The sequence below is a fragment of the Cervus elaphus genome, chromosome 9 (genome assembly GCF_910594005.1).
Source record: "Cervus elaphus chromosome 9, mCerEla1.1, whole genome shotgun sequence".
NCBI lineage: Eukaryota > Metazoa > Chordata > Mammalia > Artiodactyla > Cervidae > Cervus > Cervus elaphus.
Window position 1 is genome coordinate 54,482,375 of NC_057823.1, and position 15,765 is coordinate 54,498,139.

Sequence of the window (15,765 nt, forward strand, 5' to 3'; positions counted from 1 at the left end):
ATATAGAGGCAGTAGGAAGCCATAGTCCTTTCCTTTTAGTTTCTAGCTTAGTAAGGAGTGTTTCTATGAAAAAACTTTCTTAAAAGGCAAGTTAGAAAAACTACCAGAGGAGACAACATTATCTCATGTTTGGACAATGCAGAAGAGAGTTGACTAGGACTCAGGGTCCTTAATCTTTGAATCGTGAATCCTGAAGCCACTGCTTGGGTTGTACTAGTTCCAGAGGTAAGTAGTGAGAAGGAACCTTTCAGGCCTAATCATTAAGCTCTGTTTTGTGGGGCCCCTAAACCCAGAGCTGGGAGAGTCCACAGTACTTGAGGAACTCCTTATGGCTACTGACAAGCCTACCAAGGCTTCCATCTCCTAAAATCAATGAGGGACTTTTCCTGGGCTTTTTCTTCAGGTTCACATCCTGATGTTACCATTCTGGTGGGAGAGTCAAACCCAAGGAAAGGAAGGGGAGAAAAGGGCCTTTTCTCCTGCCTAGAACAGGAGGACTAAGCCTTGCCAAGGCTGTTTGGTTCCCCCATGGTTTTCCCCAGAGGCTGCCTCCATCTTGCATCACCAGCTGCAAAAAGGAGGAGACAGGGAATCTTGGGGAAGAGTACACCAGAGAGAAGTCTCTGGTAACAAAATCTGATGGGCCTTCTTGGAACTGATTCTTTGTTCCTTAAGACTGTTAAGGACAGGTAGAGCCAGGCTAGTTGAACACATCGGGCAAGGATTTGTGAAGGTTGTAACAGTTGAGATAAACCTTGAGATAAACCTAGAAAGTGTAATATGGAAAATGATAGTGGAAAATGTTGGGTGGGGAAGCCTTTTAGAGTCACCTGAGGCAGTGTTGAATAGGAAGAGAGGTAGAGAAGTATGTAGCTGGCTCAAAGGAAGCAGCTTGTAACATAAATGAGTGTTGAGAATTAAGGCTGAAAAGTCAAGCTGAGAGCATTCTCAAATATCTTGAACACTAAGCCCATTTGCAGTGGAACCTTCGAACTCACAGTCCTTTAAACCCAGTCACGTATTGGCTCAACACAAGGCTGATTCCATGTGAGCCTGTATTTGCTGTTGGGTTATTTCATAGTTTTTGTAAGTAATCATATGCTAAGAGTGGAGTTTTCGGTTTTGAAGATTTGTTGTGGTCTTAGGGTACAGAGTAGCATTCTCAGTTTTGAAGATTTCATGGTAGTCTCAGAATATGTGCTTCTAGAAAAGAAAATATCTATCGTATTTAATTTGCCAGATTGTGAGAGGGTGTTGAAAGTCTTTAAGCAACAGAATAATATGATAACTTCTTAAGTGAAATAAAAATGTTTTCAAGCATAGCATAATAGTAATAACTAATACTTGTCAACTTTTCAATATGTCAGATACTGAAATAAGCATTATACATGTACTCGTACATATACATGTACAATGTGCTTGTATAAGCAACAAAAGGTTATTAGTGACAGAAAAGTTCAGATACATGCATGGTAGAGTATATTCATAAAGCATTCTTAAAAAGTTAAAGCATGTAAAGAACCTAGGTTCTTTTGGTTAAAGTCAGTTTCTTCAAAAGAGTGTGTACTTTTATTTGAGAGACAGTTTTAGTCTTTATATTTATGACTTTTTTTTTTTTTTTCAAGAAAAGGAATGCTTTATTACATGTTTAAAATGTCCTGAGACATGGTGTGTCCTGAATTTGAATTGGGTTACATAGTCTGGGTGCAGATGGACATTGACACACTCGCCTGCGCCCTAACCCCTGTGATGTATCTGTTACATCCTGACTTTAAGAAGCTTGTCAGATGTTTTGTGTGGTTTTAGTAGTTTTATGTAGTTACCATTGTCATCTTTTTTCTCCTTCTGTATGTCTGATTATAATTTATAGTTACTTCTGATCCTTCGCTTTAACTCTTACCTACCGTAGGTTCAAAGTTAAGTCTTTGGGGGTAGTCACAGTTCTCCTGATGATGAGCTTCTGAACCCCCCTCCACATTTCCCCTCATCCACTGGTGCCCACAGTACCCTGAGAGGACAGATCCCTCCCTCCCTCTCTGCCTTCCTTCCTTCACAGATTCTGTAGATCTTGTGTATTGGTGGCTTTGAATTTCTAAATGAATGAGGCCACACCTCTGTCTGGTCACTTCATTCTTCTGGTCGAAGGCAACTTCTGGCTTCATTAGGGGATGCATACATTCTTTATCTTGCATCTAATACAGGACAGGTTGATGTGACAATGGAAGTGGAGAGAGAGCCTGAACTTTGCAGTTTTCCTGTATTGTTAGGGACTTTGAGGATTTTTTTTTGTAAAATTTGTTGTTATTGTTTTGACTTCCTAAAATTTCTGAAATGTTTTATAGATATATTCTAAATGTAAAACAGTGCATATTTAGAGTTATGATTTGAAGTAGGCAGCCCTTAGTTAAGCAGTAATGCTGTTGGAGCTGTGAAGGGGTATTATAGATCTGGTATTCTCTGTGTTTTGGAGTCAGAAGCATTACAACACTTTTAGGAGTTGTCGGAAACTTAGAGGTGTTTCAGTGGAGGGCATAATGGGGTTTCATTGCTTTCCTGTCTGACTTTGATATCCTAGTTGATTTGAAATCATCCCTGACATGCCTAGAGGACTCAGAGCTCTAAATTAGGGGTTTACAGACTTAGAGCAGCATTTAGAATTTTAATGACTTCCTTACTAATTTTCAGCATCCTCAGAAGGAATCCACAAAGCTATAATATCCCATGGGACTGAATTTCCTTTATTCATTGACACAGGTAGGAACTGTCCATCCAGAACCAGAAATAGAATGTTTTCTTTCTCTAGTTCATAGGAGATTTAGTTTAGTTTGAAGATGTGGTAGAAAACCATCATGTAAGATATGAAGATTTTCTTTCACTGAGACCTCTTACTTTCTTTACTGGAGGTATCACTGGTTAAAAGCTAGCTGTGGGCTTGCTTTTGCCAGAAAGCCACAGATAGGAAATTGCTAAAATAACTTTGCTGTAGAGAAAAATAACTCAATTCCCATGCTAAGGTCTGGCACTGTACTAGAAAAATGTATGAGGATAGTGACTTTTCTAGTTAAGACTGCCCAAAATATAGTGTACACACACACAAGGCTGCCCAAAATATGGGATACACACACACAAACCTTGAAATACCCTCAAAAGATCTTCTTTCTTACCAGCCATAATAGGTATTATAAAAGCTGAACACTAAAGCTCATATACTATCATCACAGGGTAGCTCTCGGGTTCCCTTCTGTAGCTCATTTAAGCTTATAAAGGAAATCTGGTTTCCTGCCTCACAGCAAGAAAAGCCAAAAGACACGGCTAGAGCTAGGCACAGTGGCATCAAGAAGTGTGTGACTATGAGGAAGCAGGAAAAACAATATGTTCCTTCTATGTTGTATGAAAAGAAACAGATACCTTTTAGAAACATCTTTATCTGAAATGGTCAAAAATATAAAGTGTCCATACTTTATCTTATTTACCAATTAACTGGAAAATAAATTTCATCAAGTCCCACTTCCTTTGATGCTGCCAGATAATTGAGGAGTTAGCTATACATAGTAACTATAAGGTGGTAACACAGTTAACCTGATTCTAACTCTACTCCAAAAGTACTTGTATATGCAAAGTATAATGGATCTTAAATTTGATACCTCAACTACTTCTGAAATAGGAGAGGAAGAAAGTTTATAAGCCCTGACAGCATTAATGAGATGGGACCCTTCATAATTAGATAGTGATTGCTGTGATCTGCTGAGTTATACATTCTAGGCATCAGATATCTTCTTACCTTTTTTGCATATGATGATAAATGTTTTCATTTTCTTTTTTTCTATAATCTTCCCCCTCCTCCTTAATACATCTTTATTTCCAGTTCACCTCAAGTTAGTTTGACTTATTTGGGCTGTGTTGTAAAGTACCAGTACAGTAGAAAATATTTCCCGTGGAATTTTTGCTTAAAAAAAAATCACACAGGGTCCAAGAAGAAATCGCATAGGCTGCTGTATTCCCTTGTTTCTGAAGTGATCTGATCTAAAGTTTAGTGGTGATATTCACAGTCCCTAAAACCTGTCTCTTTTCCAGTTTACATTCCATCATTGTTTTTGTAGCAACCTATGAGTCAAATTGATCTCAACAGGCCTCTGAGTCGTAGAGAGCAGTGAATACCTCTATAGCAATCTTTTTCATTTGGAGTTTGTATGGTGAATGAGATCACTGATTAGTAGACCTATCTAGTACCTTTTAATGGATTTTTTTTAATACCGGAGAATAGTTGATTTACAATGTTGTGTTATTTTCAGGTGTACTACAAAGTGATTCAGTTATACATACACATATATCTATTATTTTTCAGATTCTTTTCCCATATAGGATATTACAGAATGTTGAATAGTATTCCTTCTGCTTTACAGTAGGTAGGACCTCTTAATGGATTTTTTAGTGTCTTTTGGGTGGCTCTGACTTTGAGGGATCTGCTAAAACTAACTTATCTCCATGCACATAGTGTGAACTAAGTGACCTGGTAGTTATCTGGACTGTATCTCATATTCTTGCAAAACTCTAGTGTTTTGACCTAATAGTAATTATTATATCAATTTTTGTTTATTAGTGGTAACTGATAAAAACTGAATTTACGTAGACTTGTAATGAGTCTAACTAGCCTCATTGCAGAAATCTATTTGTCATCTGCCTACCAGACAGATTTTATTTTTGGTTCAACTTGGCTTCAGGAATCCTTATATTCCTGTGTCTTTGTCCTTGCACATTCTGAAATCTCCCTAAAGAAGAGTTGCTGTTACATCTGTATCATTGGTTTGCTTCAGATCAAAACACCAACTGAATTTGGAGTTTGGGAAAATATTAATGTTCAAAAAGAATATGTTGATTTCTTCCAGACTTGTAGCTTCTCTGCATCTTGTCAACTTTTTAAAGATGTATGCAGTAGTCTAATCAGTCTATAAAAGGGCTGCTTGTGGCTTTTACAGTAATTTTGAAAGAAGGAAGGGCCTAGGTATGAGCCCATCCAACTTTCACTTGGTGTAGGGTACCACAACATAGTTTCTCAATAAGCTTTTATTAAGTGTTAATATATCTCTTTAGAGTATTTTTTTGGCACTAATACAGGGAGTTATTTGTATTTTTTCCATGAGAACCAAACCAGTTTATATGCCAATACAAAAATTCATCAAAGTGTTACATGAAAATTGCATTTATAATAAATGGACATCATTTTGAGAGTATTTATTTGAGTCATGTAAATTGCTTTATAAAATTGGGGCTGCATACACTTTTTTTTGTCTCCCAGAGATAACCTCCCCCAAAATACAGTAACTTTTTTCCCCTAATTATTGGTTCCTGTGAGTTTACATCTGCTTTCTAACTTTGTTGTGCTCCAAGGATAGCATGACATCACTGGCATCCCTGTTGGAAATCTTTCATGTGAGATCTGGCAGAACTGGCAGGGTAAACAGTGTGTTTGGAAAATTGCCTACGCATTTGGATTCTGCTGTCTCTTTGTCCCCAAGTTTCAGTCATTGCCATTGGTGTTAAGTGTGGGATGAAGTGCTCCTTGAATTCTGTTCTTGTGTTAGGTTGAGAGAGAGAGAAAACGATCCCTGACCTCATGGGATTTAGAGAAAGCATTTAAGTCTTTCCTAGTTCTGGAGACCTTGATAACTTTAAGAACCAAAAATGTAATGTTTATTGAATACTATGATGTCAGTGTATAGTAATCTTAAAGCTATGTTAAAATGTACTTCTTATGTCTCCAAACATCCTGCCTTCTTTTGTGACTACATCCTTCTTTTAGCCAAAATAACAACCTAACCAGAGTTCCAATATTCAATATCCTTCTCTGGCAGATGTTTTCTGGCAAAGGCCTTCCTGCATTTATGAATTCTCTCCCAAGAAGCAAGAGAACACCTGCAGGAAGTGAATCAAGATGTGGAACACAGAGGAATCATCACCTGCTTTAAAAAATAAAGTACTGTTGACAAAGATCATTTCTCTCTATTTGTTCCTAGGTGTAAAATTTTAATAGTTAATGCAAAATTCTGTAATCATTGAATCATTAGTGGTTAATGTTTGAAAAAGCTCTCGCAGTCAAGTCTGTGATGTATTAATAATGCCTTATCTATTGTTTGTAGTCATTTTAAATAGCATGAGCCTTGTCCCTGTAGTCAGTAGGGGGCAATCTTGCTTTTATTCATCCTCCATCTCAAAACGAATTTGGAATTAAATATTTTAGTGTAAGATATGTATAATGCTGGCCATTTAAAAAAGGGGTTTTCTCAAAAGTTAAAACTTTTGTTATGACTGCATTTCTGCACATAATCCATTTTGCTGTTAAAATTAATCTAGAAATTTATTTAATTGTACTGTGAACACCTGGAAGCAAAATCATAGTGCAAAATACATTTAAAGTGTGGTCAAGAATATGTTCTTAATTGGTAAAAAATAAGTGTTAATTTCTTATAGTCTGTATTCTAATTTTGCAGTATCTTATTCTGTGTTGTGTACCTAAGGGATTGTAAAGGTGTTGTCACTGTATAAAATAGAAAGGACAAGGACAAATGCAGCATAATTACTAATAAATTGCAATTCTCGACACTTTCTATATGATTGGAATCCCTGCCCCCTTTTTTCTTTTTCTTTTGTCTCCTGATGATTAGGCCAGGGGCTAGAGTAGAGAGGGGATTAGGTACTAGGAGCAAAGAAAGAATTAGCTTGGAACTTTTGAGATGATCCCTAACATACTGTACTACTTGCTTTTACAATGTGTTAGCAGAGACCAATGTGTTATAAATGTAGAGTGATGTGCTTTCTGCCAAGTGATAATTCACCCTGGTTTGCTATGTTAAAGCTGTAAATACAACAGAACATTAATAAACGTCTCTTGTGTAGCAACTTTTGCTGTGGATTACTGTTTCTTGGTTTGCACTTATTAATTGCCAAGGCGGTTTTTTCTAATCTTCATTCATATAGATACATACACAGTCATTCAATAAACACAAAAACTGGTCTTGGGCCAGTTTTTTTCTTTTTTAGCACGGGAAGTTTCTTTCATATCATATTCAGTATATTCCTTAAAATGTATTAGTTCTTCAAAAGACGATGGGCTAAAATAAGGGAGGAGTTGTAGAGATTGTAAGTCATTCTGGAATTCCAATTATGCTTCATTTTTAGACATAATCTTAGATAATTTATTTCCAATGTTTTCTGCATGTTCCCTGCATTTGCCCTTTTTCTCAGTTGAACACAGTCAACTGGTTTAAGTCCTGTGAGCAAGTGCCCAGGTGAAGCTAAAGCTTTCTCCTTCCTCCTGATTTTCTTTTTTTTTTTTCTTTTTAAAAATATGGAACGCTTCACGAATTTGCGTGTCATCCTTGCGCAGGGGCCATGCTAATCTTCTCTGTATCGTTCCAATTTTAGTATATGTGCTGCCGAAGCGAGCACTCCTCCTGATTTTCTATTCTTGTCTCAGTTGTGTTAGATTTAGAGACCAGTAGTTTTTATAATATCAGCTGTTTGGTTTTCTCCCCCTCCACTTAATATATAAAGAAAAAATGTAGCAAGATGGTTAAATAACTATACAAACCAGCACTAGCATGGTATGATAGCTGCAAATGTTCATTTATTTGCTGCATGCGAACATCCAGGATCAGCTTAGGAAGTGAGTGTTCAGGGGTATCAGTAGGTAATGCATAGAAGTGTGCATGATTTGAAAGCCAAACAGGAAAACTGAGTGCCTCCTGGAACAATGTTTCAAAGACTACTTATTCTAACTCATTTATTGATTACAGTAAGTATAACTCGTTTATTGATTACAGTAAGTAATATAACATTATGTTCTTGTTTACAAGTTGTATTTTACAACAGATACAGTCTTCAAAGTCTCTGAAGGTTTTTTTAATATTTTGAATTAGATTGTACCAACCATAGACTTTGGAGGAGTTTATAGCCTATCATGTTCTAATAGTCTGAATAAATTTGGACATTGCAACAGAGAGAGCTATTTAAATTATCTTACAGGACAAAATAGAGGGGCCCTAGATCACATTAACTAAAACATTGTAGTTTTGCTTTGTGTTTACTCTATAGGTCTTATGCCTTATTTGACTTTGTGTATTTGAGGGCTGAAATATTTGAAATCCTTATTTCTGCATATTTCTGCAAAGTCCTTAAGACTTTGTTATACGTAAACCTAAGGTTGGTATGCTTTAAAATTAATTAGGATGGTGATTTCTCTCTTTCTTAAATGTTCTAAAAATTCAAGTCTTTGCAGATATATAAGTTACCTGGGGTCCTCACTGTTAGGGTGGAAACGTTCTGCAGTATTACTTTTTATTTTTCTTTCTCGTTTTCTGTGTCCCTTTGGTGGGTTCATTATTAAGAATAACCCTTTCAGATAAAGGAGAAGTGTTTAAATTATTTGAGAGAGAATACTGAGGAACCACTGTCATTTGCACAAGGTTATGGAATAAATTGGCTTCGACCTTGGGCTGAGGGACAGCTGGGGCTCATCTATGACTTCAGAGGTCCCTCTTGCCTCTGACTTACTGTTGCCAATTGGAATGATGCAAACGAAGTTATCTGACTTGAGCTGTGTCCCGCTGTGGGTTATTAGTAACCCAGATGAAATTTCTTTTGGCCTTCATTATATTCTTACACTATATTTAAAGGTAGAAAGAACTCCTGAAAGGGAGTTTCAGGGCCAAATGATAGTAAGGGGTTGCCTGAGGTGTCAGTTCTAGGTGAGAATCAGGAAAAATATACCCAACAAATGGAGTGCTGGCCTCAGCTTTGAGTCCAACTCTACCACCTCTTACAGATATTGAGGGGTTGGATAGTCCATATTGAAAAATCACTTGTTTCTAATACTAGTAAATACAGATAATCAAATTTTAACTTAAAACATGCCAAGAATAGACACAGAACTGTATGTCTATGTAAAATACGAGAGAATAATTTATGAAAAAGTAATGTGGGTCCTACTACCTACCTGAATCTGTTTTTTTGTGAAACCTTAATGATGAATACAGGAAAACCATGTATGACTATAAGATGTAGCTTAATAATTTTCAAGTTTGGCTGATTTTTTTAGCTAGTTAGATTTTCACCTTTTCAGGCCTTCTGAAGATAATTTGAGGGATGATGAGAGGTGTAGCAAAATGCAAATATGTTTCTATAGATGGTTTGTGCGTTAAAAAAAATTATTGCTTTGCATGTTTTTTAAGCCTAAATAGCAGTTACAGTCTCTAAGGCTGATAAGGTGAGATAAGTGAGAGCATTTGGTGCACCACCAGTACTAAAGGTAAGTACTGGAGGTGTAACTTCTGTACAGTGTGTGGTTGTCCCCATTTAGAGCACCCACAAAAAGTGCTGTTTGACAGGGTACTTCTGAATATTGGCTCTCTGTATGTTCTGCCGCTGAAATGGAGGACATCCAAAAACACCAAAATTCTTTAAGGGAAGGGTAAGTTCAGGTCGAGAATAAAAGACTTTCAGGAGGAAAGGAGTTACAGAAACTGATTTTGTGTTCTAAAAAGGGGCTCTTTGATAACCTAGTTCCTTTCTGATGTACAGCTTTATGACCTATAGAAAGAACCTGCTCTTTGGACAACCTAAGTGGACAGCTCTCCTCCTGAGGACAGTTTCTCTATCTAGAAATTTGAAATAGTCCCATCTGCTTCATGGTTCTTTGGTCCCCTCAACCCTCCAGTTAGTCTCAGATGTTGTCACTTGTAGTATAGATACATTATTTCAGTTTTGTTTTGATGCCTCTTTTTGCTTAAAAGTCTGTTTTATTTACCAAGAAGCATTGCATTCTGATTTTGAGAGTTTTAATTCAGTTGGCAAATTTGTAAGATGTAAACTTAAAGGCAAATTATTAAACCTGAATATGGAATATGTTAAATAACAAGAATTATCTTATGTTTATGCAGGATTTCATCTAGGTCAGAAACTGGGATGTAGTTTTGTGAAATAGACATCTCCCTACCCTGCTTTGTATCTTGTTCATTCTGCTCTGAAAGTGATTCGTTTTTACAAGTTATGTGAGAAATGAAATATTTCACTGACTTTTTCTCATCCTTATGTGATTGTAGGTTTATAGACAACAAAACAGAGAAAAGCGGTTTCCCTAAATCTTATACAAAGATTAGTGCTGAACTGCTGAGAAGTCTGAATTCATTGTTATTCATTAGTTACCTGGAAGATTCACCAGTGGGTCAAAAACCTAAAAAAAAAAACAAAACAAAAAACTCAGATATAGGGAAGGTGATTTCTCGCCACAAAGGATTATCAACTAAACTACAGAACTAAGGGAGTGCTGCCTTCTGACTCTGAAACCCAGCCTGATTCTCTTCTGAAATTCATCCTGGGCTGCACTGATTTTTCACCTTGCTAGTTAGGGTTTGCATTGACATCCCCTACTGAGAGCCGCTTCCTCCAGTTACTTAAGCCAGTTACTTCCTGAGCCAAGGAAAGAGGATTGGAGCAACCTATTATCATAACTCGGCTAGAGTTACACTTGATGAAACATTCTTCTTTTCATTTGCACGAGTCTGAAATGCCTCAAGTGTCCCCTTAAGTGAGATTTTAGAAAGAATTTTGTCATCTGCTTCCTGATTCCACATCTTATTTTGACAGAACATTTCTTAGGCTATATGTGGCAGTCACTAGGTTTAGATGTCATTCTGGTCATTTTAGTATGTTGGTTTTTTTCTCTTGATTATTGACATTGAGGGGTTTTATACTCATGGGTTTTTTTTTTTTTTTTTCCAGTTTGCCTTTTAACTAGGATTACAGATAAATTACTAAGTGAGCCACTGGATGGATCAATATTTTCACCAGTCCTTTTATTACTAGCATCATTTGGTACTGTGTATGTAGTTATTTTAAAAAGTGATTACTGGTGGGCTACAGAAGCAAAAGTAGCATTTCCTTTTTTGGGGGGGTGGGTTTGGCTCAGTGAGTGTCTAACCCTGGATCCCTGTAACCATGGTCATGTGTATGAGAAAAGCCCTTTTTGGGATAGTTGTATTTGTTTTCCCTGTGGCTATATGTGTGAGATGCATTTTAATCTGTATGTAGGTCTCCCAATTATTTCTGTCCTTAAATACTTCTGTGATATAGCAGTTCTCTAGATTTAGGTATTAAAACTTCACTTGTTTTTCTAATCCTCATCCTGTAGAATTTAAAAGTGGTCAGACTTGGTTCCTGCTGCAGTTCCACAGAGCTTCCAAATAAGGATAATGGGTAAGTACTCAAACCTTCACTTTTCATGGAAGAAACCTGAAAAGCATGTTTTGTTGTTTAGTCACTAAGTCATGTCTGACTCTTTTGCGACCCCATGAACTGTAGCCCACCAGGCGCCTCTGTGCATGGGATTCTTCAGGCAAGAATACTGGAGTGGATTGCCATTCCTTCTCCAGGAGATCTTCCCAACCCAGGGTTGGAACCCATGTCTCCTGCAATGGCAGGTGGATTCTTGACTGCTGAGCCACCAGGGAAGCCCAGAGCGTGTATGCTCTGCTAAGTCGCTTCAGTCGTGTCCGACTGTGTGACCCCATAGACGGCAGCCCACCAGGCTCCCCCATCCCTGGGATTCTCCAGGCAAGAGTACTGAAGTGGGTTGCCATTTCCTTCTCCAGTGCATGAAAGTGAAAGGTGAAAGTGAAGTCGCTCAGTCGTGTCGACTCTTAGCGACCCCATGGACTGCAGCCTACCAGGCTCCTCCGTCCATGGGATTTTCCAGGCAAGAGTACTGGAGTGGGGTGCCATTGCCTTCTCCGGCATGTGTACCTACACTTAAAATTATGAGTTAATTTTTCGTTAGGGTATTTTCACGGCATTGACTGTTCAGTAAAATTAAGAGTTATTTTGTCTTCATGTAGGTCTTCTCAAAGCTCATGACTACCATATTTTCTTCTTTTTATGGCAGCACTATGGGAAGGAATGTGTCGGCAGAGCCATGGGGAAAAGCCACAGGGAAAATAATTTCTGAATATCTGGCTGTCTAAGAATGATCATAAATTCTTCCTTGGAGGTCTTAAAAAATAGGGTCAATCCTTCTCTGGATTGGCTTAAGGGTAAAGGAAAAGGAATGGACCAGCAGGCCCCTGAAAGTCCCCGAGAGCTCATGTGGCCCATGTCCGTGACAGGTGGAAGAGTAAGTTCGACAGATGTCATGTCTGCTGTTCCCAGGCTATGCTCCCTTTAATGTGGTGACCTTCTGTGAACACTGTCCTAAATAGTCTGCAAGAAGGAAGGGAGTGTGTTCAAACTTCTGGGAAACCTAAGTTGGGTGGCTTTTTACCTGCTGCTACAGTTTAAGATCCAGTAATCAAGAAATTGTACTTAAAAAAAAAAAAAATTGTACTTTGTCAGAATCCCAAAACGAGGACTCAGAAAAACACACTCTAGTTTCCAAATTCACTTTCAACCTTTGCATATTCTGAAGGATTTTAGTTAAGATGGCATTCCATAATGTTACCTTTAAGACTCCTTTTCCTAAAGGACCATGGGAGGAAGAAAGAAAGAAGATTAGGTGGGTAGGGAGGGCCCTGGAGGAAATGAAGTCTGATTTGTTAAGAGAGGGGACCTGCAGAAGAGTGTAGCAAATACATTCCTTTTGTTCTTTGCTTCTGCTTTAATTCTTCAAACTCACAGGATAAGATTGCCAACTAATTGCTGGGAGCCCCCTATAAAAGAGAATTGGTTTAAATTGAAGAATAAATTTAAAGAGTGACTAAAATTTAAAAAAAAAATCCTTTTGTTCGAGTCTTTTTTTTTTTTCTTTTTTTTACATGTCTCCAAGAAGTGGTTGGATACCTTCTTGAGAGGTTTTCTTTTCTTTTTTTTTTTTTTTTGAGAGGTTTTCTTTAAAAGAGAAAGAAAGGGAGAAGAAAATGTTTGACATTTCAAAGACTCTTTTCCCCCCTCCACTGTAGGATTTATGTAAGCGTGTGATGAACTAAATTCATTAGGCTGTAGTTTAAACTTTAAGAAAAAAAAAAGACTAATGTGTTTTATGGTGGCATTTTTATACAAGTTGCTCACTGGTAGAAGTATGTTGACCATTTTAAAGTGCAATTTGATCTTTTAGGGGGAGACATTTAAATTCTCTGAATATACACACTGTACTTTGGACAAATTATTGTGTTTTTACTTTGGTGCCAATCTCAATCGTGTCCTCGTTGGGTGCTTATTTTCAAATAGTACCAGATCCATCCAAAAACAGTATACTAAAAATTGTCATTAAAAACATATCAAGTTTTAATAGCAAGTCATGGATACTTTTACTGCCTTTTATTTATTGCCGGGTGTATTTTATTAGAAGGAAAGGTAAATAAATGTGTTTTGCAGAAAATATGTAGTGTAAGTCAGCTTCAGTAGCGGTTATTATTTTTTAATTTGATGATGGAGCATTTACACACTTAGTTTATTAGTGAACTTCCCATAAAACTTTTGGGAACACAAGGGCAAAGCAGAGGTCATGAGTTTACCCAGGCTGGCCTTCTAGAGCACTGCTTTGGTGACATCAGACACCCGAAGGGAAGCCAAGACACTTTCCTGCGTCCTCACATACCAAGTGGCTTTGGCTTCACCTCCATCTGCATATTTTATTCCCCTTGTAAAGAATCACAGATGAAATTTAGATAATTACCTGTGTGTTAGAAGTGATAAAGTCCACCTTCTGAAAAATATGGTTTCTATATATTATACATACTTTTGATCCGGATTTTAAATTTGTATTTCTTGTAAACAACTTTATCGAGATATGATTGACATACAAAAGCAGTATATACTAAATGTATACAACTTAATGAGTTTGGAGAATGGTTTACATCTATGAAACTGTTACCACCACAATCTGTGCCATGAACATATCCATCACCTCCAGAAGTTTCTTCCTGCCTCTTTATTACCTTTTTATTTTTATGTTAACACTTAACATAAGATCTACCCTCTTAGCAGATTTTAAAGTACACAATAGTGTTGTTAACTATGGGCACTATGCTGTACGGTAGATTGCTGGGACTGATGTATAATGGAAATGCTCTGGCTTCTTGAATACAGATGTTTCAGGCCATCCTTTGATAAATACTCGTTTCTCTTAGTTGGCTATGATGTGTATGACCTTGTGTTGGCTATGGTGTACACATAATTTGTGCAAGGGAGCCCCTGGGCACAGGGAGGTTCTGGTGAGGGAGAAGGCAGCACACAAGACAAAGTGCTTTCCTGTGCAAGAAATCCTGATACACCAGCATCTTCTCTGCCTTATTTGCATAGAGGTGTAAGAAGTTTACTGTACTTTGCAAGTTATGATGACCTGCTCCTAACTTAGTTTTCAACAGAGGAGCACTAAAGATCTTCTTACCAAATACCCTCCAAGCAGGGAGAGACTCTTACTGAGGAGTCAAGAAAGATGCGTGGGAAAGCATCTCTGGGCTCTTGTGAAGCAGGAACCTGGAAAACCACTGCCAGGGGAGAAGCACTCATGAGTCCACTCGCTCCCCACTTGCCAGCTGTGTGGTCTTAGGTCATTCGTTTGCCCTATTCAAACTTTGGTTTCCTAATCTGTGTTCCAGAATCTTTTTTCACAAGGCCACTTTATTTCTAAACAAAATAATGTAGTTAAAGAACCAGTCACCAGGAGACAGCTCTTTACAGCTCCCCAGCTAGCTACAGCACTGGATCCAAGGGCAGGATGTTAAAAACCCAAACCCATTGTTCAAACCCGGGCATCCATTTCCTTTTGAGGACCACATAGCTTTCATAAATTCTGCCTTTCCTCATTCCTTCACTTTGTCAAGGCTGTCATTAGACCATCCCTGATAAATCAGACTGCTCTTTTCCGCCTAGAGTGCTGCTGCCCAGATGAGAGTATGACTTACCCTTGCTTCTCTGGTAATACCATCATGTGTTTCTGTAGGCCCTTATATTTATATCCATGTTCATTTGATCCTCACAGATTACTATAAAAGGTATCATTGCGCGTTCCTTACCGCCAAGCCACCAAAGTCTCCCTCCCCTTGGCAAATGATTTTTCAACACTCAGTCACATCAAAACACTCTATAAATCCAATAAACTCTGATTCTCATTTTCTTTCCTGAGTTCTGTAGGCTGAAATTCTGGCCTCCTTTTTTCTCGGGCCATTTGTATTATGTGACAAGATTTGCCATACACTATCTTTGTGTGGATTTAAGTCTTCAAAGCATCCTTTGAACTCCTTATCCTTCACCTTATTTCTTTCTGCACTTGCCTTAAATTCTTTGCTACTTTCCCAGCTCTTCACCAGATCTTCTTTACCTGCCGCTCTGCACCTCCCCCTAACAAGGTTTCCAGTACTTCATGGATCACTCTCCCTGGCTTTGCCTTTGCCTGTCCCAAACCCTACAAGTCTCTTCTCTCCCACTGTAGTGAGGGCCATCTCCTTGCCTTTCTCATCTTGCCTGGGCCATGGTGTCTAGTTACTCTCTGCCTTCTTCACCTTCCTTCTGAGCCCCACCCAATAAGATCACATGCTTTATTTTCTTTCCTGAATCCCACCAGTTAGCATCCCTGAATGCCCCCAGGTAGATGCTTCCAGCCAATCCACTCCCACCCCATATGCCTGCCTGTTTTCTCCTTTCATGTAGGACCTGGGGAACTTTGCACAGATGATGCCTTTATGGGCTCACCTCCTCTCCATGCCCCTCTGTGTTAGTTTGGTTTGGTCATTAAACAGAAGACATTGGGGTGTCCTCTGCTCACTGTTCCTCCCCTCT

At 38.2% G+C, this 15,765-nt stretch overlaps 1 protein-coding gene and 1 non-coding gene across 2 annotated transcripts in view; one reads left to right on the forward strand and one right to left on the reverse strand.

Moving 5' to 3' along the window:
* The window catches only part of NDFIP1 (Nedd4 family interacting protein 1), a 48,536-nt gene extending 41,639 nt beyond the window's left edge, over positions 1-6,897 (forward strand). The window contains exon 8 of the mRNA XM_043913089.1: positions 5,853-6,897. The gene's annotated coding sequence lies outside the window, so the exon portion shown is untranslated. The remainder of the gene's footprint in view (positions 1-5,852) is intronic.
* Positions 6,898-7,339: 442 nt separating this feature from the next.
* On the reverse strand, positions 7,340-7,446 carry LOC122701217. The gene has a single exon (XR_006343038.1). It is a non-coding gene; the product is annotated as a U6 spliceosomal RNA (small nuclear RNA).
* Between the last annotated feature and the right edge of the window lie 8,319 nt (positions 7,447-15,765).